Source organism: Colius striatus, chromosome 1 (assembly GCF_028858725.1).
Source record: "Colius striatus isolate bColStr4 chromosome 1, bColStr4.1.hap1, whole genome shotgun sequence".
NCBI classification, from domain to species: domain Eukaryota; kingdom Metazoa; phylum Chordata; class Aves; order Coliiformes; family Coliidae; genus Colius; species Colius striatus.
The window spans coordinates 1575146-1601747 of NC_084759.1; positions in this window are offsets into that span (position 1 = coordinate 1575146).

Here is a 26602-nt window from a genome sequence, read left to right on the forward strand (position 1 = left end):
GTAACTCTGTTCTCTTCCTTCAGCTCCTGCAACAGCTGAGGACAAATCTGAAGCTGGAGAAGCCTCTCAGTCATCCAAGGATGACGTAAAGAAGGTGACAGAGGACTTGGATGACTCAGGAGCTGGTGAGCACCCAAAAATTTGCACTAGAATATGAGGAGAAAGTCCTTTGGTAGTGGGGTGTGGGAACCCTGGCTCAGGCTTCCCAGGGAGGGTGTGGAGCCAGGGGAAGCTGCTGGAGCAGGGGCTGGTGCTGCAGCAGCTAATGGAGCAAAAATGAAGGGCTGTAACACAGCTGTGAGTGGTTTAGGTGCTTCTGGTTGGGGTTTAGAGAAGATGGATGAGGCTTCCCTCTGGCTTTTGGTTCTGTGGGCTCTTCAGTGCCCCTTGTGATGGTACCAGAGTGTGGGGGATGCTGCTGTTGGTTTAAACTGAAGAGGCAAAATCCTCCCAAGTGGCCACAATGTCACAAGGAGATTGATGGAGGCTGTGGAGACAGTAGAAGCTGGTGGGGAAATACATCAGGTCCCACTCAGAGGGGCTGATGAGCCCATGTCTGCTGAGGATCTTCCTCGTGAGGAACTGTTGCTTAATAATTAGTAAATCATTAATAATTAATATCAGTAGGGTTCTGTACATGACAAGGAGAGTTTTGGTGGTAGTTTGGGGTCAGGGAGACGTGGAAGTCTCCCCCCAGCTCAATGTCAGTTTCTCCTGACTCTCTTCACACACTGAACACTCCATTTCCAGAGCTGTTGCTGACAAATGTAACTCTGTTCTCTCCCTTCAGCTCCTGCAACAGCTGAGGACAAATCTGAAGCTGGAGAAGCCTCTGAGTCTTCCGAAGATGACATAAAGAAGGTGACAGAGGAAGCTCTGGAGGAGTCAACTGAAGCAGAAGCTGGTGAGTAGATGCCACATGTAAAGATGTAAGATTGTGGCAGAGGGACAACACTTTGCCATGGTCAGGATGGGAGCAGTTCCATGTCCACAGCTTGGTCCAGCCTTGTTGCTGTCTTGGATGCCTGAGGACGTTTGGTGGTGCTCAGGGTCAGGGAGAGGCCAGAAGGAGTCCATGGTTCTGTGAGGTTCTGATTCTAGGACTGTCTGAATCGCAACAAAAACCTGGCTTGGCAAGGAGAGACCCTCCAAACTACAGGAAAGGGACCCCAAAACAGGGAGCCCAAGGCAGGGGGCCCATCAAGGACAGAGCTGAGCTGAGGCTGTTCAAGCAGCCGGGTCACAGGCAGCTGTCACCTGAGTTCTGTGGTGGCTGGTGCCAGGGCTGCTCTGTGGCCCTTGGGCTGGTGCTGCTGCCTCGCAGAGCTGAGCTCTGTGCCCGGCCCTTGCCGGCTGTGTTCCCTGTGCTGCTGCTGATCCCCACGGCTGGGGGATGACCACGGTGAGTGGCACAAGGGACAGCCAAGGGATTGTGTCCCTTTGCACAAGAGCAGCTCTTCCCTGGGCCCTGAGCCTGGGCAGCTGCATCCCTGGCCTGGAGTGGCTCCTGCAGCCCAGGGCTTCGTGTGGCTCTTACCCTGCCTCTGCCTCTTGGCTGGGGGGATGCTCCACACTTGGGAGTAGGCTAGCAAACTTAATAAAGAGGCTTTAAACTGAGGGACTTGGGGGGGGGGTGAGAAGCACAAGAGAAGCAGCTGTGCCCTGGAGCTGGGAAACAGGGCAGCACAGGCACTGCAATGAGAAGTGCCCTTCATCTGCACCCTGGGCTGAGATACGGAAGGCTGAGCACCCCGAGGAAGAGCCAGAGCGGGGAGGAAGCTCCTGCAGCCGCCCAGGGAAACCTGTGTGTGTGAGTCAGCCCCTGCTCTGCCTCTGCACCAACGCAGCAGCCTGGGGAAGGAGCAGCAGGAGCTGCAGCTGTGGGTGCGCACGCGGGGCTGCGACCTCCCTGCGCTCACAGAGACGTGGTGGCACAGCTGCCATGGCTGCAGCACGGCCAGGGAGGGCTGTGGGTGGCTCAGGAAGGACGGGCTGACAAGGCCTGGAGGTGCACTTGCTCTCTGTGTGAGGAGCCATTGGTGTGTGCTGAGCTGTGCTTGGGTGGGGATGAGGAGCCTGAGAGGCTGATGGGTGAGAACTCATGGGCAGGGCCAGGCAGCTGATACTGGTGCAGGAGTTTGCTACAGGACTCCAGGTGAGGCAGTTTGGGGTCAGGGAGAAGTGGAAGTTTCCCCCCAGCTCAATGTCAGTTCCTCCTGACTCTCTTCACACACTGAACACTCCATTTCCAGAGCTGTTGCTGACCAATGTAACTCTGTTCTCTCCTTTCAGCTCCTGCAACAGCTGAGGTCAAATCTGAAGCTGGAGAAGCCTCTGAGTCGTCCACGGATGACATAAAGAAGGTGACAGAGGAAGCTCTGGAGGAGCCAACTGAACTAGAACCTGGTGAGTAGATTTCCCATGTAAAGATGTGGTTGAAGGACATAAGAGGGAAAACACTTTGCCCTGGTCAGGATGGGAGCAGTTCCATCTGCATAGCTTAGTACAGAATTGTGGCTGTTTGAAACTGAAAAGGCAAAATCCTCCCAACTGGCCACAGACGTCACAAGGAGATTGATGGAGGCTGTGGAGACAGTAGAAGCTGGTGGGGAAATACAACAGGATCCCCTCAGAGGGGCTGATGAGCCCATGTCTGCTGATGATCTCCCTCGTAAGGAACTGTTGCTTAATAATTAGCAAACCATTAATAATGAATATCAGTAGAGTATTTTTAATTACAAGCAGAGTTTTGGTGAAACTTTGGGGTCAAGGAGAAGTGGAAGTTTCCCCCCAGCTCAATGTCACACACCATGATGAGCTAAAACCAGCGAGTCAGGGCTCAGCCTTGGATGGTTGGTGTCTCTGTTTCTCGTTGTGCTTTAGAGAAGATGGATGAAGGATCCTCCTCTAGGTTTGGGGTCTGTGGGCTCTTCAGTGCCCCTTGTGATGGTGCCAGAGTGTGGGGGATGCTGCTGTCGGTGACTCTCCCAGTGCTTGAGGGAAACATCTCATGTGGGTTTCCTTGCAGATGTGGCCCCAGCTCCTGAGGTGGAACGTCCTCAGGAAGCCAGCCCAGATCTCAGCAGTGAGTAGTTCCTCCTGACTCTCTTCACACACTGAACACTCCATTTCCAGAGCTCTTGCTGACAAATGTAACTCTGTTCTCTCCCTCCAGTTCCTCCAACAGCTGAGGACAAACCTGAAGCTGGAGAAGCCTCTGAGTCGTCCAGAGATGACATAAAGAAGTCGACAGAGGACTTGGGCGATTCAGCAGCTGGTGAGCACCCAAACACTTGCATTAGAACATGAAGAGCAAGTCCTTTGTTATTGAGGGGAGGGAGCCCTGGCTCAGGCTGCCCAGGGAGGGTGTGGAGGCTCCTTCTCAGGAGGTTCCCAAGTGGGTGAGCTCAGGGCTGTGCCCGGGGCTCTGCCTCACAAAGCTCTTTGCCAGCCTCTTGCTGCCCCTGCGCTGACCCAGCGGCTGCTGCAAAGCCAACGGGGCCCTTGGCGTGGGCTTCAGAGCTGGGCTGGGCCCAGGGAGTCCTTTCTCCCTACAGCTCCCTGCACTGTGACTGGGCTTCCCTCTAGGTTTTGGGTCTATGGGCTCTTCAATGCCCCATTGTGATGGTGCCAGAGTGTGGGGGATGCTGGTGTTGGTGACTCTCCCAGTGCTTGAGGGAAACATCTCATGTGGGTTTCCTTGCAGATGTGGCCCCAGCTCCTGAGATGGAACGTCCTCATGAAGCCAGCCCAGATCTCAGCAGTGAGTAGTTCCTCCTGACTCTCTTCACATGGCTGAGCCATGAGAGGGACAACACTTTGCCCTGGTCAGAATGGTAGCAGTTGCATCTCCACAGCTTGGTCCAGCCTTGTTGACCTCTTGGATTCCTGAGGACATTTGCTGGTGTCAGGGTCAGGGAGAGGTGGAAGGTTCCCCTCAACTCAAGGCCAGGCACAATGAAGGAGCGAAAACCAACACTCAGGGCTCAGCCTTGGATGGTTGGTGTCTCTGTATCTGGTTGAGGTTTAGAGAAGATGGATGAAGGATTCCCCTCTAAGTTTGGGGTCTGTGGGCTCTTCAGTTCCCCTTGTGATGGTGCCAGAGTGTGGGGGATGCTGCTGTTGGTGACTCTCCCAGTGCTTGAGGGAAACATCTCATGTGGGTTTCTTTGCAGATGTGGCCCCAGCTCCTGAGCTGGAACGTCCTCAGGAAGCCAGCCCAGATCTCAGCAGTGAGTAGTTCCTCCTGACTCTCTTCACACACTGAACACTCCATTTCCAGAGGTGTTGCTGACAAATGTAACTCTGTTCTCTCCCTTCAGCTCCTGCAACAGCTGAGGACAAATCTACAGTGGGAAAATCTTCTGGGTTGTCCAAGGATGACATCAAGAAGTTTATGGAGGAACTGGAAAAAGCAGCAGCTGGTGAGTACCCAAAGAATTGCTCTAGAACATGAGGAGCAAGTCCTTTGGTGCTGAGGGGAGGGAGCCCTGGCCCAGGCTGCCCAGGGAGGGTGTGGAGGCTCCTTCTCGGGAGGTTTCCAACCCCCCCTGGAAATGTTCCTGTGCCCCCTGAGCCAGGGGCAGCTGCTGGAGCAGGGGCTGGGGCTGGAGCAGATTCTCTCATACTGTGAGTTCAAGGGCTGTAACTCAGCATTGGCTGTTTTGTGTCTCCCTCTTTCTGGTTGTGGGTCAGAGAACTTGGCTGTGGTTCTCCTCTTACTTTGGGCTCTGGGAGCCAACACAGAGGAGCTGACAACCCCCTGTGTCCTGAGCATCTGCTGGTGCTCATGAGGAACTGTCCTTGGACTCAAGTGACCCTTTCTTCTCTCTGCAGGGATGGGTGACTTGACTTTGGAGAAGCCTGCAGTTGTAGCAACACACAGTCAGGGGATGGCAGACACCCAAGAAACATCAGGGTGGTTCAAACATGCTGTGCCAGGTAATTGCTGCCTCTTGTGTCCAGTCAGGAATGCCAGGAGGAGAGGAAAGGGGCTGGAGCTGGGTGAGGGCAGAGCTGGGACTCCATGACCTGAAAGGTCTCTTCCAAGGGAGATGATTCCCTGCTGGGATGACTCTGTGGCCTCGGGCTGTGGCTGATGAGCTGGGGAGGGAGAGCAAAGCCAGCCCAGGGCTGCAAACCAAAGCATCAGCAAAGCTGAGAGGAGAAAGTGGGTGTGCAGAGAGGGCTTTTGCTCAGGCAGAGCTCCTGGGAGACTGCCAGCAGTGCCCAGGGCACACTGGGCCTGAGCAATTGTCCCTCCAGCTGCAGGTGACAAGACTCCTGCCATCGTCGCCAGTGCCAGGACCATCAGGATCTATGCCATAGGGATAAGCCTGATCATCCTGGGCATCGTGATCATCATCATCCTCTGGTGCTGCATGATCTCCATGTTCAAGCAAGCTGCCATGTGAGTCCCTGGGAGCATTTCTGCTGGGGCTTTGCTTGGCCAGGCTGGGAGGTGGCAGCTGGTGGCCACCAAGCGTTTCAGAGGAGGGGTGTTGGGGGGGTACAGAGCTCCGTCACCCCGTCACCCAGCCATGGGTCTGCTCTCAGCTGCTTCAAGTGCAACTCTCCCTTTGCCATTCTTGTCTTTCCAACCAAAACCACTCCCTGAAACGCTGCTTCTGGGGCCCTGTGACTGCAGAACTCCATCCCTCCATGGCTCCATGACTGTGCTTGTGTGATCCCATCACTCTTTGATTCTATAACACTCTGCCTCAGTGACTCGGTGACTCTCGAGCTCTGTCACTCTGACTCCAGCACTCCCTGGCTCTAGAACTCTGTGGCTCTGGCTCCATGGCTCTGTAACTCCATGGCTCACTGGCTCTGTGACTCTAGGGCTCCAGAACCCTTGGCCTCTCTAACTCTGAGTCTGTAGCTCCATGGCAAGAGCAGGCTCAGCCTCCTCCTCTCTCCACAGACGCTACATCCAACCTCTGCCTTTGCCTTAGCCCTGCTGGCAGCTTCAGCTGGTGCCCAGGGTGAGATCCTGCACGGCTCAGCACCCCTGAGAGATGGAGACCACAGCAGCAGCCTCTGCCTGCACCTGGACACCCCTCCATGGTCACACAGAGCAGCCAAGGAGCGGCCAGACCTTCCTTGTGGATAGGAAATAGCTGATACACCCTTCCTGATAGAAAATAAAGGGCTTTGTTTTGCATTGTTGTTACAGCCAACCTCTGCTGGAACTGCCTTTCCCTTCACACAGCAGCTTCTGGGGCTGTTCCCATCTCTCCCTGTCCTGCTGAGGAGGGCAGTGACAGAACACAGCCCCTTCAGTCCCCATCCCCTGAGACACTGAACCCCACGTAGCTGAGGTGCTGAGGGCCATGGCTTAGTGCTGGGCTGGGCAGGGGGAGGGGAGGGGTTGGACTGGGTGAGCTTCAAGGTCCTTTCCAGCCAGAAATTAGATATTGGTGTGGAAAAGCTCCCTAAAATACTGGGCCAGGATGAAAAGGGATCCCAGTGAAGAGCCTTGCAAAGGAGCAGTGACAGCAGTAGGACTCGGATGGAGACCTCAAAGGTTCCTGCTGCCAGGCCCAACGGCCTTGGTGTTATAAACATGTTTTGTTCAAATTAAAGATGTAAGGGCTGGATGTGGTTTACGCAAAATATGTTAAGCGATATTTTCCAGGAACCTCACCCACACAGGAACCGTTAAAGTGGCAGAGAAGAAGAGGAGCCCCAGCAACAAGAAGGACATGCGCAGAGTACTACCATAAACCCGGAAGTTGAACTGTATAAAAGGAGGAGCTTAGACCGAAGTCGGTGCGGCAGTTGGCAGGACGGTGATCCCCCTGTCGCCCAGCGCTGCACTGCCTTATCGCTATGCTTGCTGTAATTAATAAAATTGCTGATTGGCTTAAGCAACAGTGTTTGACCCATGTGTTGCTAAAATTCCTCCATAACAATTTGGTGCCGTGACTCGGATGAGAATATAGGTCCGGCAGGAGGAGTCAGGGGAGGCGCCCCGCCTGTATAGGCGGCCCCTGGTTCTGAGGCCGGGATCCTACTCTCACCGACGAACCTAAATTGTAACGATAAGGCAAGGAAAAACCCTATAAGCTCAGTGCACTCGAGGTCCGGACGAAGACGCAGGGACGCGTAAGTAACTGCCCCTTTTGGGCAGGGAGATCCGTTCGGGCTGGGTTGGGAATCCTGGAGCACGGCGAATGTGAGTGTGTGTGAGAGGAGGACTGGCAGCCGGATTCTCCAAGTGAGTGCGGACCTGTGAGTAGTGCGGTTCCCATCTCCCGCGAGGGACTGGGCCACAAAAACAGGGAAGCGAGTGTGTGCACACACGTGAACGAGAGGAAGGTGCTCCAGAAGATGGGACAGGGGAAAAGCAAGCCCCCTTCACCCATAAAACCCCCACCTGTACCTAAGAATAGTCCATTAGGATTCATGCTAGCCGAGTGGAAGCATTATCCTGAGACAAGAAATAAGGACAAGGCCAAAATGATACATTATTGTGTTGAGGTGTGGGGTGGGAAAGAGATATCTAGAAATATGTTTTGGCCAATGTATGGGTCATCTGAAGATTGGGTGAGACAAAAATTGAACTTTTATGTAAATAGTAAAATACCTTTTAGTCAAGAGGAAAGCGATTACGCTGCAATATGGATGGAAGCTCCGGGAGTTGCAGTATTCAATTTAAAACAGGAAAACGATTGCCAACGGAACAAGAAAAGGAATAAGAAAGAGGAGGAAGTACCCCTAATACCCCCTCCCTATGTACCTCCCGAGATCCCGGACGAGCCCCCACCCCCGCAAGCTCCCCCATTACCAGAACAAGAGAACATGCAGGGACAAGAGGATCATTTACCAAGGGGACCCGTCACCCGACAAAGGACAAGGCAGCAAAATCTTTACCCCTTAAGGGAAATGCTGATGGGGGGACCACAGCCTGGAATAGGATTTATATCAGTTCCTCTCAATTCGGGAGATGTAAGGGATTTTAAAAAGGAAATGGGCAACTTATTGGAAGATCCACTGGGAGTATCAGAAAGAGTAGATCAGTTTCTAGGTCCCAATATCTATACCTGGGAAGAACTGCAGTCAATCCTAGGAATTTTATTCACTGCAGAAGAGAAAAATATGATTAGGCGGGCAGGAATGCGTATATGGGATGCCCAGCATGTGCAGGGCCCGCAAGCAGACCTTAAATGGCCACTGCAAAACCCCAATTGGAATCATCAAAATATGGAACATCGAGGTCATATGCAGGACCTGAGAACTATAATTATACAGGGAATAAGAGAAGCCGTCCCGCGAGGACAGAACATAAATAAGGCTTTTAATGAGAGGCAAAAGAAAGAAGAAACCCCGACTGAGTGGTTAGAAAGACTAAGAAAGAATTTACAGCTTTATTCGGGAGTAGATCCCGACACTCCAGTAGGCCAGGCCCTGCTGAAGACACAGTTTGTAGCCAAGTCATGGGAAGACATTAGGAAGAAACTAGAAAAATTAGACAATTGGCAAGAGAGAGGCCTGGATGAATTATTGAGAGAGGCGCAGAAAGTGTATGTGCGGAGAGAGGAAGAAAGCTATCGTAGACAAGCAAAAATCATGGAAGAGAGTTATAGGAAGCAAGCAAAAATTATGGTAGCAGCAGTACAGGAGGGGAGACGGCCTAACAGAACCCCTCCAGGAATGCCACCCAAGGGAAAACCGAGAAACTTAAAAGAATTGCCCACCTGTTACTATTGTGGGAAATCTGGACACCTCAAAAAGAATTGTAGACAAAGAATCAGAGATGAAATGATATTTAAGGAAGAATAGGGGAGTCAGGGGCTCTACATATTGGGGACACGTACGAACAATGAGCCCTTGATAAAATTAAAAATAGGTCCCCAAGCGCAAGAAGTAGAGTTTTTGGTAGACTCTGGGGCAGAGAGATCTACTATACAACATATACCCCCTGGATGTAAATTATCCAGGGAGACTGCCCAAGTAATTGGGGCAAAAGGAGAGCCCTTCAAAGTGGGTATTATACAACAAGTATTGATAGAAACAGAATCCAGAATGAGTATGGGTAATTTTCTTTTAGTCCCTGAAGCTGATTTCAATCTATTAGGGAGAGATCTGATGATAGAATTAGGAATAGGATTAGAAATCAAACAAGGAGGATTAGGAATTAAGCTGTTTAAACTTACGATTGAAGATGAACAAAAGATTAATCCTGAAGTATGGTATACTTCTGAAACGGTAGGCAGATTGGATATTACACCATTTAAAGTAACACTTAAGGATCCAGATAAACCCATCCGACTTAAGCAGTACCCTATATCCCTAGAAGGACAAAAGGGACTCAAACCGGAAGTTGAGAGACTAATATCCCAAAAACTATTGGAGCCATGTATGTCTCCTTTTAATACTCCAATCCTGCCGGTAAAGAAACCCAATGGAACATATAGATTAGTACATGATTTACGAGAAATTAACAAACGCACATTATCTAGATTCCCAGTAGTGGCTAATCCCTATACCCTCCTAAGCAAGTTAGGACCTGAAAATTTGTGGTATAGTGTAGTAGATTTAAAAGATGCTTTTTGGGCCTGCCCTTTGGACGAAAGTTGTCGAGATTACTTTGCCTTCGAGTGGGAAGACCCAGACACTGGACGCAAACAACAACTCAGATGGACAGTACTCCCTCAGGGGTTCACTGAAAGTCCCAATTTGTTTGGGCAAGCATTGGAACAAATCCTCCAAGATTTTGTCCTTGACCCGGGATTAACCTTAATTCAATATGTGGATGACCTTTTAATAGCGGGACAAACGGAGGATCAAGTGAGGAAAGGAAGCATAAAACTGTTGAACTTTCTAGGACTTAAAGGGTTGAAGGTATCAAAATCCAAATTGCAGTTTACAGAAGAAAAAGTAAAATATCTAGGGCATTATATTGAAAAAGGAGAGAAAATGATAGATCCGGAAAGAGTGCAAGGAATTTTATCTTTACCAGTCCCAAAAAGTAAGAGACAAATCAGACAGTTATTGGGATTGTTAGGATACTGTAAAATGTGGATAGAAAACTACAGCAGTAAAGTAAAGTTTTTATATACTAAACTCACTGCTTCTAATCGTGTGAGTTGGGAGAATTCAGATGAAGACCAATTGCAGGTAATAAAAAGGGATCTTGCGAATGCTCCAGTCTTGAGTTTACCAGATCTAAAAAGACCATTCTATTTATTTATAAACATTGACAATGGAACAGTATATGGAGTATTAACTCAAGAATGGGCAGGGAAAAAGAAACCCATAGGATATCTTTCTAAATTATTAGATCCTGTAAGCAGAGGATGGCCTACCTGCTTGCAAGCAATTGTGGGATGTGCCCTAATGGCTGAAGAAGCCCGGAAAATTACTTTTAACAGCACTCTAAAAATATTATCTCCCCACAATGTACGAAATGTTTTGAATCAAAAAGCTGAAAAATGGATTTCGGACGCAAGGCTTTTAAAATATGAAGGGATTCTCCTAGAAGCCCCTAATCTAAGTCTAGAGACCACATCACTGCAAAACCCAGCCCAATTTTTATTTGGAGAACCGATACAGACAGAAAACTTAACTCATGACTGTTTAAAAACCATAGAGGAACAGACAAAAATTAGGCCAGACTTAGAGGAAGAAGAACTCCTTGAGGGAGAAGTGATATTTGTGGACGGGTCTTCCAAAGTAGTAGAAGGAAAACGCAAATCAGGATATGCATTAGTAACTGGAACAACTTTAGAAGTATTGGAAGCTGGACCCTTAGACCCTACTTGGTCTGCCCAAGCATGTGAATTATATGCAATCTTGCAAGCATTAAAAAAGTTAAAAGGGAAAGTAGGGACTATTTATACAGACTCGAAGTATGCCTATGGGGTAATACATACATTTGGAAAAATATGGGAAGAACGAGGCTTAATTAATTCACAGGGAAGGGATCTTATACATCAAGAACTGATCAGAGAGGTATTACAAGCCTTAAGGGGCCCAACCAAAATTGCAGTAGTTCACATCAGGGGACATCAATCGGGAACGGAATTAAAAATAAGGGGAAATAATCGGGCTGATATAGAAGCTAAAAAGGCTGCCTTGCAGGTAAAGATGATAAAGCAAATTAATCCAAGTCCTAAACCAACAGAGGACTCTCCTACTTCCCCCATTTGTTTTACCTCACAGGAGGAACAAAAATTAACAAAAATGGGGATCCAACAAAACGCAGACGGGAAATGGAAGTTACCTGATGGAAGAGAAGTATTGCCTAAGGCAGTAGCATTCCAATTATTGTCTAGGATACATCAGAAAACTCATTGGGGAAGCCAGGCTCTCATTGATCAATTTGCCCTTAAATATATGAGCATTGGAATACATGATCTGGCAAAATCAATAACTCGCAACTGTGAAATTTGTTTGCGAGTAAATCGGTCCGTACAGAGAAAGCTACCAAAAGGGGGTCGCCCAGGGGCAGTAAGGCCTTTTTCTAAGATTCAAATAGATTTCGCTGAGCTTCCAAAAGTGGGTAAATACAGATATATCCTAGTTTTGATAGACCACTTAACGCACTTTATAGAAGCATTCCCCACCGCAAGGGCGACTGCACAAACTGTTGCCAAAGTTTTGTTAGAAAATATAGTACCCAGGTATGGAGTGGCAGAAAGTATTGATTCAGACCAGGGACCCCATTTTACTTCCAGGGTTATAAAAGCTCTATCGGATGCATTAGGGATAAGGTGGGAAGAACATACCCCTTGGCACCCTCAAAGCTCAGGGCTAGTGGAAAGGGTTAATGGAGAACTGAAGAAACAGTTAACAAAGCTTATGATAGAAACGAGACTTAATTGGGTTAAATGTTTGCCACTAGCACTTCTAAATCTGAGGACATTACCCCGAGCAGATTTAGGGATATCTCCTTTTGAAATGTTATATGGAATGCCGTATGAAGTGGGGATACCCCGAGATCACCCAGGAGTTATGGATAAGCTGTTAAAAACATATGTTACAGAATTAATGGCATTCAGAAACAAGTTATGGGAAAAAGGGCAGATTGTACAACGACCACCCTTAAACATTAACTTACATCAGGTGCAACCTGGAGACTGGGTCCTGGTTCGAACCTGGAAAGAAAATAACCTACAACCACACTGGGAGGGTCCATACCTAGTACTTCTTACAACCAATACTGCTGTGAGAACTGCCGAGCGCGGATGGACTCATGCCAGCCGAATTAAAGGACCTGTGCCAAAGCCTGAATGGGAAGTAACAAGTCCTCCAGGAGAATTAAAAGTAAAACTGAGTCGGAAAACTGGACCAAATTGACTAAATAGTATTAATGGACCAACTGACATTCAGAGTCGAAAGGAAATATTTACGCAAGTGATATATGCATTAGATGTATTAGCTTATGTTATAACACTAAATGCTATCTTGTGTGTGTTATCAATGATTAGTTTACGATGAAAAGTGGTGGACTCATTGCATAAGAGGGATCCCACCCAGGGGTGTCTGTTACCCCTGTTAGGAGATTTAATAAGAATCAACTGATTCGGCCTTAAGAATAAGGGTGGAGAATGGAACTTTAGAACTGGAATTCAGAGAGTGATAAAAAGAACTAACCCTGCTCTGTGTTGATATCACTCGAATGAACCAGCTCCCTTTGTGGCAAGAATCCTGAGAGGAGTCTGTCGACACCAGGTGAATAACCCGAGGTGCGACTCTCCCGACATTAAAAATCGTAACTGGAACACCTATATCCAAAGATCTATAAAGAAAGGGCGGACAACCCTTCCTGAAGATTACCCCTGCTGCCGAGAAGATGGGTCACCCCGTGTCTCGAAGCAACCGAGTCGACGGGCGAGGCAGAGGGCAAAAAGAAAGTGGAAGGCAAGCCCCAGGAATAGGTGGATCCAGGAAATTATGGAGCAGGAAATGCCGAGGGACTGGGAATGAAATTAGGGGAGGAATTGAAACATATAAATATAGTCAAGGCAATGAAAAAGCTACTTCTCTGAAGTTATTATTGTTAGTTTTGCTTTTATGGATTAAGGGTGTAAAAGCTAGCCCACACCAACCTTATAAATGGAGCTTGATTAGGTGGGAGGATCAGAAGGTTTTACGGAGTATAACCACACCAGGGGCACCCTCATTTGATACCAACTTATGTGCACTCCTACCAGGAGCATCAGGATGGCCATGTCTTACAAAACTAGGTTTTTACTTTTGTCCAGCCTCGAATCCGGGAAAGAGCTATTGCAATTACCCCGGGGAATATTATTGTGGATAATGGGGTTGTGAAACTGTCGCTCACGGATTCACCCCAGGTGGAGGGCCTGACAAATACATACATATTGGATGGTCACAAGGATGTAAACCTACTAATGTGTGGCAGGCTGTGGCTGTGGGGGCTGATTGGGATTCAACCTCCTGCACGACCTTTTTTATTAATATAAGCAACCCCACGGACCTTGGCTGGCTGGTAGGGAAAACATGGGGAGTTAGGCTATGGGAGACAGGAAGGGATCGAGGGGGACACTTTCTGATAAAAAAGGAATTAGCTCCGAAAAACAGTCATCTAATAGGTCCAAATGCAGCAATAGAAGAAGATCAAAAGGAGCGTCCTACCTCAGCCGGTAAGAACGACTCCTCTAACCAAAACACAACAAACATCACCCCAGGAAGGTCAGAGCATACTATAACTACCCCCAGCCTTCAGATTCCATCCGTGAGAACTTACAGTGTCTTGTGGGAAGTTATGCAAGCTAGCTTAGAAGTACTTAATCAAACATTTCCAAATCTAACTAGAGAATGTTGGCTATGTTATGACATCCGACCCCCCTTCTATGAAGCCATTGGGCTGGATGCAAAGATAAAAAGAGCCAACGGCACTAATCCCGCTGAATGTCAATGGACAAGCAGAAATGTAACTGAACAAGCCCCAGGAATTACTCTCTTTAGAGTTACAGGAAAAGGAACATGTATAGGAAATGTTAGTGTCCAAAATAACAACTTATGCAACCGGACTATACAACCTAAAGGGGCAGACTGGCTTATTCCAGCTAAAAACGCTAAATGGGTTTGCAGTAAAACAGGGGTATCCCCCTGTGTATCTGTCACTCTTCTGAAAAGCGTTAATGATTTTTGTGTACAAGTCCTTATTGTTCCTAAGATAATCTACCATCCTAAAGACTATGTCCTGAACCGCCAACCAACATCTCAAAGACATTATGTAGTTAAGAGAGAGCCATTTTCAGCCCTCACACTAGCAATACTACTGACAGTAGCCGGAACTGGAGTAGGCACAGGGGCTGCTGCCCTAATTACCCAGCCACAGAAACTAAACGCTTTAAGACATTCAGTAGACGAAGATTTGAAAAAAATAGATGAGTCTATCACAGCATTAACCAATTCCGTTAGATCTTTATCAGAAGTAGTACTACAAAATAGACGGGGACTGGACCTGCTGTTTTGGCAACAAGGAGGACTTTGTGTAGCCTTAAAAGAGGAATGTTGTACTTATGTAGACAAAACTGGTATTGTATTAGATACCTTAGGAGAATTACGGAAACAGCTGGAGAAAAGAGAAAGAGAAAGAGAAGCACACCAAAGTTGGTACGAAACATGGTTTAACCATTCCCCATGGTTAACTACCCTGCTGTCTACAATAGCTGGGCCTTTGATCCTATTAATTTTAGGTTTGACATTTGGACCTTGTATTTTTAATAAGGTGATTGAAATAGTTAAGGGGAGACTAGAGGCAGCTCATCTGTTACTAATTAGAGCCAAATATGAGTCTCTAGAAGATACAGATAAGGAAGAAGATTTAGAATGGAGCAAAAATGAACTAAAACGATTTAATGAACAAAACAAATTGACCTAAGAGAAAAAGGGGGGAATTGTTATAAACATGTTTTGTTCAAATTAAAGATGTAAGGGCTGGATGTGGTTTACGCAAAATATGTTAAGCGATATTTTCCAGGAACCTCACCCACACAGGAACCGTTAAAGTGGCAGAGAAGAAGAGGAGCCCCAGCAACAAGAAGGACATGCGCAGAGTACTACCATAAACCCGGAAGTTGAACTGTATAAAAGGAGGAGCTTAGACCGAAGTCGGTGCGGCAGTTGGCAGGACGGTGATCCCCCTGTCGCCCAGCGCTGCATTGCCTTATCGCTACGCTTGCTGTAATTAATAAAATTGCTGATTGGCTTAAGCAACAGTGTTTGACCCATGTGTTGCTAAAATTCCTCCATAACATTGGGAAACAGAATAGGAACAGAAAACCTGGCTTGGCAAGCACAGACCCTCCAAGCTACAGCAAAGGGAGCCCAAGGCAGGGAGCCCAAGGCAGGGAGCCCATCATGCTGGGAACGAGTGGGGAGGGACCTCAGGGTGCTTTCAGCAAGGCCCCAGTGTTCAGAGATGGGATAGTTGCTTCGTTTCCTCATCCCTCCCTGCATGAATCACAGACTCACGGAGTGTTAGGGGTTGCAAGGGGCCTTCAGAGCTCATCCAGTGCATCACCTGGATCAGGTCACACAGGAACGTGTCCAGGGGCGTCTTGAAGCCCTCCAAGGAAGGAGCCTGCACAGCCTCCCTGGGCAGCCTGGGCCAGGGCTCACTCCCCTCCCAGGGACAGAGTTGGCTCGGCAGTTGGCGCAGGCAGTTGGCACAGGCCGACTGGGGGGGGTGCAGGGAGAAGCACAAGAGAAGCAGCTGTGCCCTGGAGCTGGGAAACAGGGCAGCACAGGCACTGCAGTGAGAAGTGCCCTTCATCTGCACCCTGGGCTGAGATACGGAAGGCTGAGCACCCCGAGGAAGAGCCAGAGCGGGGAGGAAGCTCCTGCACCCGCCCAGGGAAACCTGTGTGTGTGGCTTCACCAAGGGGAAATCCTGTCTGAGCAACCTGATGCCTTCTGAGAGTGCAGAACCAGCTGGGAGAGGAGGGGAGAGCAGCAGATGGCATCTGCCTTGGCTTCAGCAAGGCTTTGGACACTGTCTCCCACAACACCCTCATCAGAGAGCTCAGGCAGTGTGGCTGGATGAGTGGAGGTGAGGTGGATGGGGAGCTGCTGAGTGACAGAGCCCAGAGGCTGGGATCAGTGGCACAGAGTGGAGCTGGAGGCCTGTGGCCAGTGCAGTTGCACAGGGATGGGTTCTGGGGCCAGTCTGGTTCAACATCTTCATCATTGACCTGGGTGAGGGCACAGAGGGACCCTCAGCAAGTGCCCTGCTGGCACCACACTGGGAGCACTGGCTGATTGCCCAGAGGCTGACTCTGTCAGGGCAGAGTCCTGCAGCTGGGGAGGAACAACCCCCTGCAGCAGCACAGGCTGGGGGTGAGCTGCTGGAGAGCAGCTCTGCAGAGACAGACCTGGCAGTGCTGGGTGATAATGAGCTCAGCAGGAGCCAGCAACGTGCCCTCGTGGGCAAGAAGCCAACGGCAGCCTGGGGGCAGCAAGAAGAGTGTGGGCAGCAGGGCCAGGGAGGTTCTTCTCCCTCTCTGCTCTGCCATATCTGCTGAGGCCTCATCTGGAGTCCTGTGTCCAGCTCTGGGCTGCCCAGCTCCAGAGGGACAGGGAACTGCTGCAGAGAGGCCAGTGCAGGGACACCAAGATGATCAGGGCACTGGAGCATCTTCCTTGTGAGGAAAGGCTGTGGGCCCTGGGGCTGTTCAGTCTGGAGAAGAGGAGACTGAGCTCAGGGGCAGCTCATTAACAGTGCCAAACATCTCACTGGTGGGTGTCAGGAGCTTGGGGCAGCACTTGTTGTATCCAGCTACAGGACAAGGAGTGATGGGATGAGGCTGGAGCACAAACAGTTCCACTGAAACACAAGGACAAAGTGTTTCCCTGTGAGGGGAGGGAGCCCTGGCCCAGGCTGCCCAGGGAGGGTGTGGAGGCTCCTTCCTTGGAGCTCTTGGAGAACCCCCTGGACACGTTCCTGTGTGTCCTGATCGAGGTGACTCTGCTTCTGCAGGGGGTTGGGCTGGATGAGCTCTGCAGGTCCCTTCCAGCCCCCACCATTCAGGACCACACAGGACTCCAGGTGAGGCCTCAGCAGGGCAGAGAGAGAGGAAGAAGTGGCAATGGCAGCTGAACTGCAGCTTCCAAGCCAGCTGCTGCTTCCTCCCTCAGCCCCATGGTGCTCCCAGCAAGCAAAGCTCAAGCTGCTGTTCCCGGGGCGTTCTGAGGGGAGAAGGGGGTTTGCGAGGGCTTGTGAGGGGACAAGTGGGGCTTTGGGGGACACGTGAGGCCGGTGGGTGTCAGGAGGTCGGGGCGGCGCTTGGCTCTGTTGTATTGAGCAACGGGCCAAGGGCTGATGGGCTGAAGCTGGGACACACAGAGCGGCCCTGACACAGCGGGAGGAACATGAGGCGTGATGTCACAGAGCCCCGGCGCCGTGCCCCGTGTGCCGAGCCGGGCACAGGCCTCACCCCGCCATTGCGGCAGCGGCAGCGGCACTATGGCTCTGGCACGGGGGGCCGTGTCTCCCAGGCAGCTCCTTCTGCTCCTCGCCCTGGCAGCGCTGGCAGCCCCGGCCGCCCGGGCGGCTCCGTGCCGAGCGCGGCCATCAGGTGTGGCAGCCGTGAGGGCGTCAGCGGGGTGGCGGCCGTGGCGGGGCAGGGCCGGGGCCGCTCGTGCCCCCAGCCTGGGCACGGCCGTGGCTGGGGCCGCGGCTCCGCGCCGCCCGCCGGCTTCCAGCCTCGGGGCCGGCCCTGGCGGCGTCCCTGGGGCACGGGGCGGCGCCTCGGCCCCTCTGCTCCCTGAGGGGGGTTTGCCCGGGGGCCGCGGATGGGCCTTTGGCGGCTCCCGGCCGCCATTGAACGGCTCCCTCGGGCCCCTCTGCGCCCGCGGCCCCCGCAGCCCGGGCCCGGCTCATCCCCTCAGCCCCCTCCTGCAGCTCCCTGAGCAAGGGCCAGATGGCAACCTCCAACGGCAATGTGCTTCTTTGCAGCTCTGCCCGTGGGCGCTGGGCACCCGCCGCCTCGGCTGGATGCGACCCAGGAGCCTCAGCAGCGGCCCACAGGTCTGTCCCCGGGAGGAAGCCGCAGCTGCCTTGGGAGATGCACTTGGGGCTCAGGGAGAGCTGACACTTGCTCCTCTGCTTTGGGCCTGACACCAGCAGGGACTTGCAGGGCTGGGACACAGCTGGGGGTGCTTCAGCTGCTCAGGGACAAGTGGAGCTTTCCCCCCAGCTCAGTGTCAGACGCCTTGAAGGAGCTGAAACCAACGAGTCAGGGCTCAGCCTCGGATGGTTGGTGTCTCTGCTTCTGGTTGAGGTTTAGAGGAGATGGATGAAGGATTCTCCTCTAGGTTTGGGCTCTGTGGGCTCTTCAGTGAGTACTGTTCATTACAAGGAGAGTTTTGGTGGCAGTTTGGGGTCAGGGAGAGGTGGAAGTCTCCCCCCAGCTCAATGTCAGTTCCTCCTGACTCTCTTCACACACTGAACACTCCATTTCCAGAGCTGTTGCCTACAAATGTAACTCTGTTCTCTCCCTTCACCTCCTGCAACAGCTGAGAACAAACCTGAAGCTGGAGAAGCCTCTGAGGCAGCAAAAGGTGAGATAAAGAAGTTGAAAGAGGACTTGGACGACTCAGTAGCTGGTGAGCACTGAAAATCTTGCACTTGATCATCCCTTTGTTCCTGAGGGGAGCGTGCCCTGGCCCAGGCTGCCCAGGGAGGGTGTGGAGGATAAACCCTAGAGGAACTTGTTTTGGTATCTGTGTTTCTGGTTGTGATTTAGAGAAGATGGATGAGGTTTACCTGTAGGTTTGGGGTTTCTGGGCTGTTCAGTGCCCCTTGTGCTGGTGCCAGAGTGTGGGGGATGCTGCTGTTGGTGACTCTCCCAGTGCTTGAGGGAAACATCTGATGGGGGGTTGGTTGTAGAGATGGTCCCAGCATCAGAGTCTCAGTGGGGTCCTGCGCTGGATCCTGGGGGTGGGTCCTCACCCGGGACTGACTGCCCAGCCTGAGCATCCCCTTCCAGTCCTTTCCTTCTGAGGGATTCACTTTATACTTTCCATGAAGATGCTCCAAGGAACGAAACTCAACAAGTGGAATCCTCTACACTGGAAGAGGAAGCTCTGGAGAAGCCCACTGAAGCAGAAGCTGGTGAGTAGATGCCCCCTGGAACCAAAAGACTGTGGTTGAGAGACATAAGAGGGACAACACTTTGCCCTGGTCAGGATGGGAGCAGAAACATCTACACAGCTTAGTCCAGCCTTGTTGCTGTCTTGCATGCCTGTGGATATTTGGTGTTGTCAGGGTCAGGGAGACCTGAAAGGTTCCCCTCAACTCACGGCCAGGCACCATGAAGGAGCTGAAACCAACGACTCAGGGCTCAGCCTTGGATGGTTGGTGTCTCTGTTTCTGTTTCTGGTTTAGAGAAGATGGATGAAGGATTCTTCTCTAGCTTTGGGGTCTGTGGGCTCTTCAGTGCCCCTTGTGATGGTGCCAGAGTGTGGGGGATGCTGCTGTTGGTTGAAACTGAAAAGGCAAAATCCTCCCAAGTGGCCACAGACGTCACAAGGAGATTGATGGAGGCTGTGGAGACAGTAGAATCTGGTGGGGAAATACATCAGGCCCCACTCAGAGGGGCTGATGAGCCCATGTCTGCTGAGGATCTTCCTCGTGAGAAACTGTTGCTTAATAATTAGTAAATCATTAATATTATCAGTAGAGTTCTGTTCATTACAAGGAGAGTTTTGGTGGCAGTTTGGGGTCAGGGAGAAGTGGAAGTTTCCCCCCAGCTCAATGTCAGTTCCTCCTGACTGTCTTCACACACTGAACACTCCATTTCCAGAGCTGTTGCTGACAAATGTAACTCTGTTCTCTCCCTTCAGCTCCTGAAAAAGCTGAATGGAAATCTGAAGCTGGAGAATCCCCTGAGTCGGCACCACATGACATAAAGAAGTTGACAGAGGTTTTGGACGATTCAGCAGCTGGTGAGCACCCAAAAACTTGCAGAAGATCATGAGGAGAAAGTCCTTTAGTGGTGGGGTGAGAGAGCCCTGGCCCAGGCTGCCCAGGGACGGTGTGGAGGCTCCTTCTGAGGAGGATTCCAAACCCACCTGGAGATGTTGCTTTTGCCCTGAGCCAGGGGAAGATGTTTGATTAGAGTCTCGGGATGCAGCAGCTGATGGAGCTCAAATCAAGGGCTGTGACACAGCTGTGTGTTGTTCATCTGCTTCTTGTTGTGGTTTAGAGAAGATGGATGAGGTTTCCCTCTAGGTTTGGGGTTTCTGGGCTGTTCAGTGTCCCTTGTGATGGTGCCAGAGTGAGGGAGATGCTGCTGTTGGTGACTCTCCCAGTGCTTGAGGGAAACATCTGATGGGGGGTTGGTTGTAGAGATGGTCCCAGCATCAGAGTCTCAGTGGGGTCCTGCGCTGGATCCTGGGGGTGGGTCCTCACCCGGGACTGACTTCCCAGCCTGAGCATCCCCTTCCACTCCTTTCCTTCTGAGGGATTCACTTTATACTTTATATGAAGATGCTCCAAGGAACGAAATTCAACAAGTGGAATCCTCTACACTGGCAGAGGAAGCTCAGGAGGAGCCCACTGAAGCAGAAGCTGGTGAGTAGATGCCCCATGGAACCAGAAGACTGTGGTTGAGAGACATAAGAGGGACAACACTTTGCCCTGGTCAGGATGGGAGCAGAAACAGATCCACAGCTTGGTCCAGCCTTGTTGCTGTCTTGCATGCCTGTGGATATTTGGTGGTGTCAGGGTCAGGGAGACCTGAAAGGTTCCCCTCAACTCAAGGCCAGGCACCATGAAGGAGCTGAAACCAACAACTCAGGGCTCAGCCTTGGATGGTTGGTGTCTCTGTTTCTGTTTCTGGTTTAGAGAAGATGGATGAAGGATTCTCCTCTAGCTTTGGGGTCTCTGGGCTCTTCAGTACCCCTTGTGATGATGCCAGAGTGTGGGGGATGCTGCTGTTGGTGACTCTCCCAGTGTTTGAGGGAAACATCTCATGTGGGTTTCCTTGCAGATGTGGCCCCAGCTCTTGAGATGGAACATCCTCAGGAAGCCAGCCCAGATCTCAGCAGTGAGTAGTTCCTCCTGACTCTCTTCACACACTGAACACTCCATTTCCAGAGCTGTTGCTGACAAATGTAACTCTGTTCTCTCCCTTCAGCTCCTGCAACAGATGAGGACACACCTGAACCTGGAGAAGGCTCTGAGTCGTCCCGAGATGACATAAAGAAGGTGAAAGAGGATTTGGGCGACTCAGCAGCTGGTGAGCACCGAAACACTTGCTCAAGAACATGAGGAGCAACTCCTTTGGTGGTGGGGTGAGGGAGCCCTGGCTCAGGCTGCCCAGGGAGGGTGTGGAGGCTCCTTCTCAGGAGGTTCCCAAGTGGGTGGGCTCAGGGCTGTGCCCGGGGGCTCTGCCTCACAGAGCTCTTTGCCAGCTTCTTGCTGCCCCTGCGCTGACCCAGCGGCTGCTGCAAAGCCAACGGGGCCCTTGGGGTGGCTTCAGAGCTGGGGTGAGCCCAGGGAGTCCTTTCTCCCTACAGCTCCCTGCACTGTGGCTGGGCTTCCCTCTAGGTTTTAGGTCTATGGGCTTTTCAATGCCCCTTGTGATGGTGCCAGAGTGAGGGTGATGCTGCTGTTGGTGACTCTCCCAGTGCTTGAGGGAAACATCTGATGGGGGGTTGGTTGTAGAGATGGTCCCAGCATCAGAGTCTCAGTGGGGTCCTGCGCTGGATCCTGGGGGTGGGTCCTCACCCGGGACTGACTGCCCAGCCTGAGCATCCCCTTCCAGTTCTTTCCTTCTGAGGGATTCTCTTTATACTTTCCATGAAGATGCTCCAAGCAATGAAACTCAACAAGTGGAATCGTCTACACTGGCAGAGGAAGCTCAGGAGGAGCCCACTGAAGCAGAAGCTGGTGAGTAGATGCCCCATGGAACCAGAAGACTGTGGTTGAGAGACATAAGAAGGACAACACTTTGCCCTGGTCAGGATGGGAGCAGAAACATCTCCACAGCTTGGTCCAGCCTTGTTGCTGTCTTGCATGCCTGTGGATATTTGGTGGTGTCAGGGTCAGGGAGAACTGAAAGGTTCCCCTCAACTCAAGGTCAGGCACCATGAAGGAGCTGAAACCAACGACTCAGGACACAGCCTTGGATGGTTGGTGTCTCTGTTTCTGGTTGTGGTTTAGAGAATATGGATGAAGGATTCTTCTCTAGCTTTGGGGTCTGTCAGCTCTTCAGTGCCCCTTGTGATGGTGCCAGAGTGTGGGGGATGCTGCTGTTGGTGACTCTCCCAGTGCTTGAGGGAAACATCTCATGTGGGTTTCCTTGCAGATGTGGCCCCAGCTCCTGAACTGGAACGTCCTCAGGAAGCCAGCCCAGATCTCAGCAGTGAGTAGTTCCTCCTGACTCTCTTCACACCCTGAACACTCCATTTCCAGAGCTGTTGCTGACAAATGTAACTCTGTTCTGTCCCTTCAGCTCCTGCAACAGCCGAGGGCAAATCTGAAGCTGGAGAAGCCTCTGAGTCGTCCAAGGATGACATAAAGAAGGTGACAGAGGAAGCTCTGGAGGAGCCCACTGAAGTAGAACCTGGTGAGTAGATGCCCCAGGTAAAGATGTGGTTGAGGGACATAAGAGGGACAACACTTTGCCCTGGTCAGGATGGGAGCAGTTCCATCTGCACAGCTTAGTCCTGACTTGTGTCTGTCTTGGATTTATGAGGATGTTTTGGTGGGGCTCAGGGTAGGGAAGAGACTTGCAGGTTTGCAAGTCCAACTGTGGGCTCTTCAGTGCCCCTTGTGATTGTGCCCAGAGTGCACTTTAATTAACTTTATACTTTCCATGAAGATGCTCCAAGGGATGAAACTCAACAAGTGGAATCGTCCAGAGTGCCAGAGGAAGCTCTGGAGAAGCCCACTGAAGCAGAAGCTGGTGAGTAGATGCCCCATGGAAGGAGAAGACTGTGGCTGAGCCATGAGAGGGACAAAACTTTGCCCTGGTCAGGATGGGAGCAGAAACATCTCCACAGCTTGGTCCAGCATTGTGGCTTTCTTGGATTTCTGAGGACGTTTTGGAGTGGCTCAGGGTCAGGGAGAGGTGGACGTTGGACTTGCAGCTCCAGGTCGGACACCTTGAAGGAGCGAAAACCAATGACTCAGAGCTCAGCCTTGGATGGTTGGTGTCTCTGTTTCTGGTTGTGGTTTAGAGAAGATGGATGAAGGATTCTCCTCTAGCTTTGGGCTCTGTGGGCTCTTCAGTGCACCCTGTGATGGTGCCAGAGTGTGGGGGATGCTGCTGTTGGTGACTCTCCCAATGCTTGAGGGAAACATCTCATGTGGGTTTCCTTGCAGATGTGGCCCCAGCTCCTGAGATGGAACGTCCTCAGGAAGCCAGCCCAGATCTCAGCAGTGAGTAGTTCCTCCTGACTCTCTTCACATGGCTGAGCCATGAGAGGGACAACACTTTGCCCTGGTCAGAATGGTAGCAGTTGCATCTCCATAGCTTGGTCCACCCTTGTTGCTCTGTTGGATTCCTGAGGACATTTGCTGGTGTCAGGGTCAGGGAGAGGTGGAAGGTTCCCCTCAACTCAAGGCCAGGCACCATGAAGGAGTGAAAACCAACACTCAGGGCTCAGCCTTGGATGGTTGGTGTCTCTGTATCTGGTTGAGGTTTAGAGAAGATGGATGAAGGATTCTCCTCTAAGTTTGGGGTCTGTGGGCTCTTCAGTTCCCCTTGTGATGGTGCCAGAGTGTGGGGGATGCTGCTGTTGGTGACTCTCCCAGTGCTTGAGGGAAACATCTCATGTGGGTTTCCTTGCAGATGTGGCCCCAGCTCCTGAGCTGGAACGTCCTCAGGAAGCCAGCCCAGATCTCAGCAGTGAGTAGTTCCTCCTGACTCTCTTCACACACTGAACACTCCATTTCCAGAGCTGTTGCTGACCAATGTAACTCTGTTCCCTCCCTTCAGCTCCTGCAACAGATGAGGGCAAATCTGAAGCTGGAGAAGCCTCTGAGTCGTCCAGAGATGATATAAAGAAGGTGACAGAGGAAGCTCTGGAGGAGCCAACTGAAGTAGAACCTGGTGAGTAGATTTCCCATGTAAAGATGTGGTTGAAGGATATAAGAGGGACAACACTTTGCCCTGGTCAGGATGGGAGAAGTTCCATCTGCACAGCTTAGTACAGACTTGTGTCTGTCTTGAAACTGAAAAGGCAAAATCCTTCCAACTGGCCACAAATGTCACAAGGAGATTGATGGAGGCTGTGGAGACAGTAGAAGTTGGTGGGGAAATACAACAGGATCTTCTCAGAGGGGCTGATGAGCCCATGTCTGCTGAGGATTTTCCTCGTGAGAAACTGTTGCTTAATAATTAGGAAACCATTAATAATGAATATCAGTAGAGTATTTTTAATTACAAGCAGAGTTTTGGTGAAACTTTGGGGTCAAGAAGAAGTGGAAGTTTCCCCCCAGCTCAATGTCACACACCATGATGAGCTAAAACCAACGACTCAGGGCTCAGCCTTGGATGGTTGGTGTCTCTGTTTCTCGTTGTGGATTAGAGAAGATGGATGAAGGACTCTCCTCTAGGTTTGGGGTCTGTTTGCTCTTCACTGCCCCTTGTGATGGTGCCAGAGTGTGGGGGATGCTGCTGTTGGTGACTCTCCCAGTGCTCGAGGGAAACATCTCATGTGGGTTTCCTTGCAGATGTGGCCCCAGCTCCTGAGATGGAACGTCCTCAGGAAGCCAGCCCAGATCTCAGCAGTGAGTAGTTCCTCCTGACTCTCTTCACACACTGAACACTCCATTTCCAGAGTTGTTGCTGACAAATGTAACTCTCTTCTCTTCCTTCAGCTCCTGCAACAGCTGAGGACAAATCTAAAGTGGGAAAATCTTCTGGGTTGTCCAAGGATGACATCAAGAAGTTTATGGAGGAACTGGAAAAAGCAGCAGCTGGTGAGTGCCCAAAGAATTGCTCTAGAACATGAGGAGAAAGTCCTTTGGTGCTGAGGGGAGGGAGCCCTGGCCCAGGCTGCTCAGGCTGCCCAGGGAGGGTGTGGAGGCTCCTTCTCGGGAGGTTCCCAACCCCCCCTGGACACGTTCCTGTGCCCCTGAGCCAGGGGAAGCTGCTGGAGCAGGGGCTGGGGCTGGAGCAGATTCTCTGATACTGTCAGTTCAAGGGCTCTGAGCTCAGCATTGCCTGTTTTGTGTCTCCCTCTTTCTGGTTGTGGCTCAGAGAACTTGGCTGTGGTTCTCCTCTTGCTTTGGGCTCTGGGGGCCCACACAGAGGAGCTGACAACCCCCTGTGTCCTGAGCATCTGCTGGTGCTCATGAGGAACTGTCCTTGGACTCAAAGTGACCCTTTCTTCTCTCTGCAGGGATGGGTGACTTGACTTTGGAGAAGCCTGCAGTTGTACCAACACACACTCAGGGGATGGCAGACACCCAAGAAACATCAGGGTGGTTCAAACATGCTGTGCCAGGTAATTGCTGCCTCTTGTGTCCAGTCAGGAATGCCAGGAGGAGAGGAAAGGGGCTGGAGCTGGGTGAGGGCAGAGCTGGGACTCCCTGACCTCAAAGGTCTTTTCCAGCCCAAAGGCTTCTGGGATTCTGTGAGAAATGGAAGCCAGGAGGGTTCTGCAAGCTCTGCCCCTGGTCCTGTGGTGGAACGTGGACCGTGGTGCCCACAGCCCAACGCTCAGAGCAGAGCCAGTCTGCTGGAAGACTGGAAGAGGGAGCTGGGGAGGGAGAGCAAAGGCAGCCCAGGGCTGCAAACCAAAGCATCAGCAAAGCTGAGAGGAGAAAGTGGGTGTGCAGAGAGGGCTTTTGCTCAGGCAGAGCTCCTGGGAGACTGCCAGCAGTGCCCAGGGCACACTGGGCCTGAGCAATTGTCCCTCCAGCTGCGGGTGACAAGACTCCTGCCATCGTTGCCAGTGCCAGGACCATCAGGATCTATGCCATAGGGATAAGCCTGATCATCCTGGGCATCGTGGTCATCATCATCCTCTGGTGCTGCATGATCTCCATGTTCAAGCAAGCTGCCATGTGAGTCCCTGGGAGCATTTCAGCTGGGGCTTTGCTTGGCCAGGCTGGCAGGTGGCAGCTGGTGGCCACCAATCGTTTCAGAGGAGGGGTGTTGTGGGGGGTACAGAGCTCAGTCACCCCGTCACCCAGCCATGGGTCTGCTCTCAGCTGCTTCAAGTGCAACTCTCCCTTTGCCATTCTTGTCTTTCCAACCAAAACCACTCCCTGACACGCTGCTCCTGGGGCCCAGTGACTGCAGAACTCCATCCCTCCATGGCTCCATGACTGTGCTTGTGTGATCCCATCACTCTTTGATTCTATAACGCTCTGCCTCAGTGACTCGGTGACTCTCGAGCTCTGTCACTCTGACTCCAGCACTCCCTGGCTCTAGAACTCTGTGGCTCTGGCTCCATGGCTCTGTAACTCCATGGCTCACTGGCTCTGTGACTCTAGGGCTCCAGAACCCTTGGCCTCTCTAACTCTGAGTCTGTAGCTCCATGGCAAGAGCAGGCTCAGTCTCCTCCTCTCTCCACAGACGCTACTTCCTCCCTTTGCCGTAGCCCTGCTGGCAGCTTCAGCTGGTGCCCAGGGTGAGATCCTGCACGGCTCAGCACCCCTGAG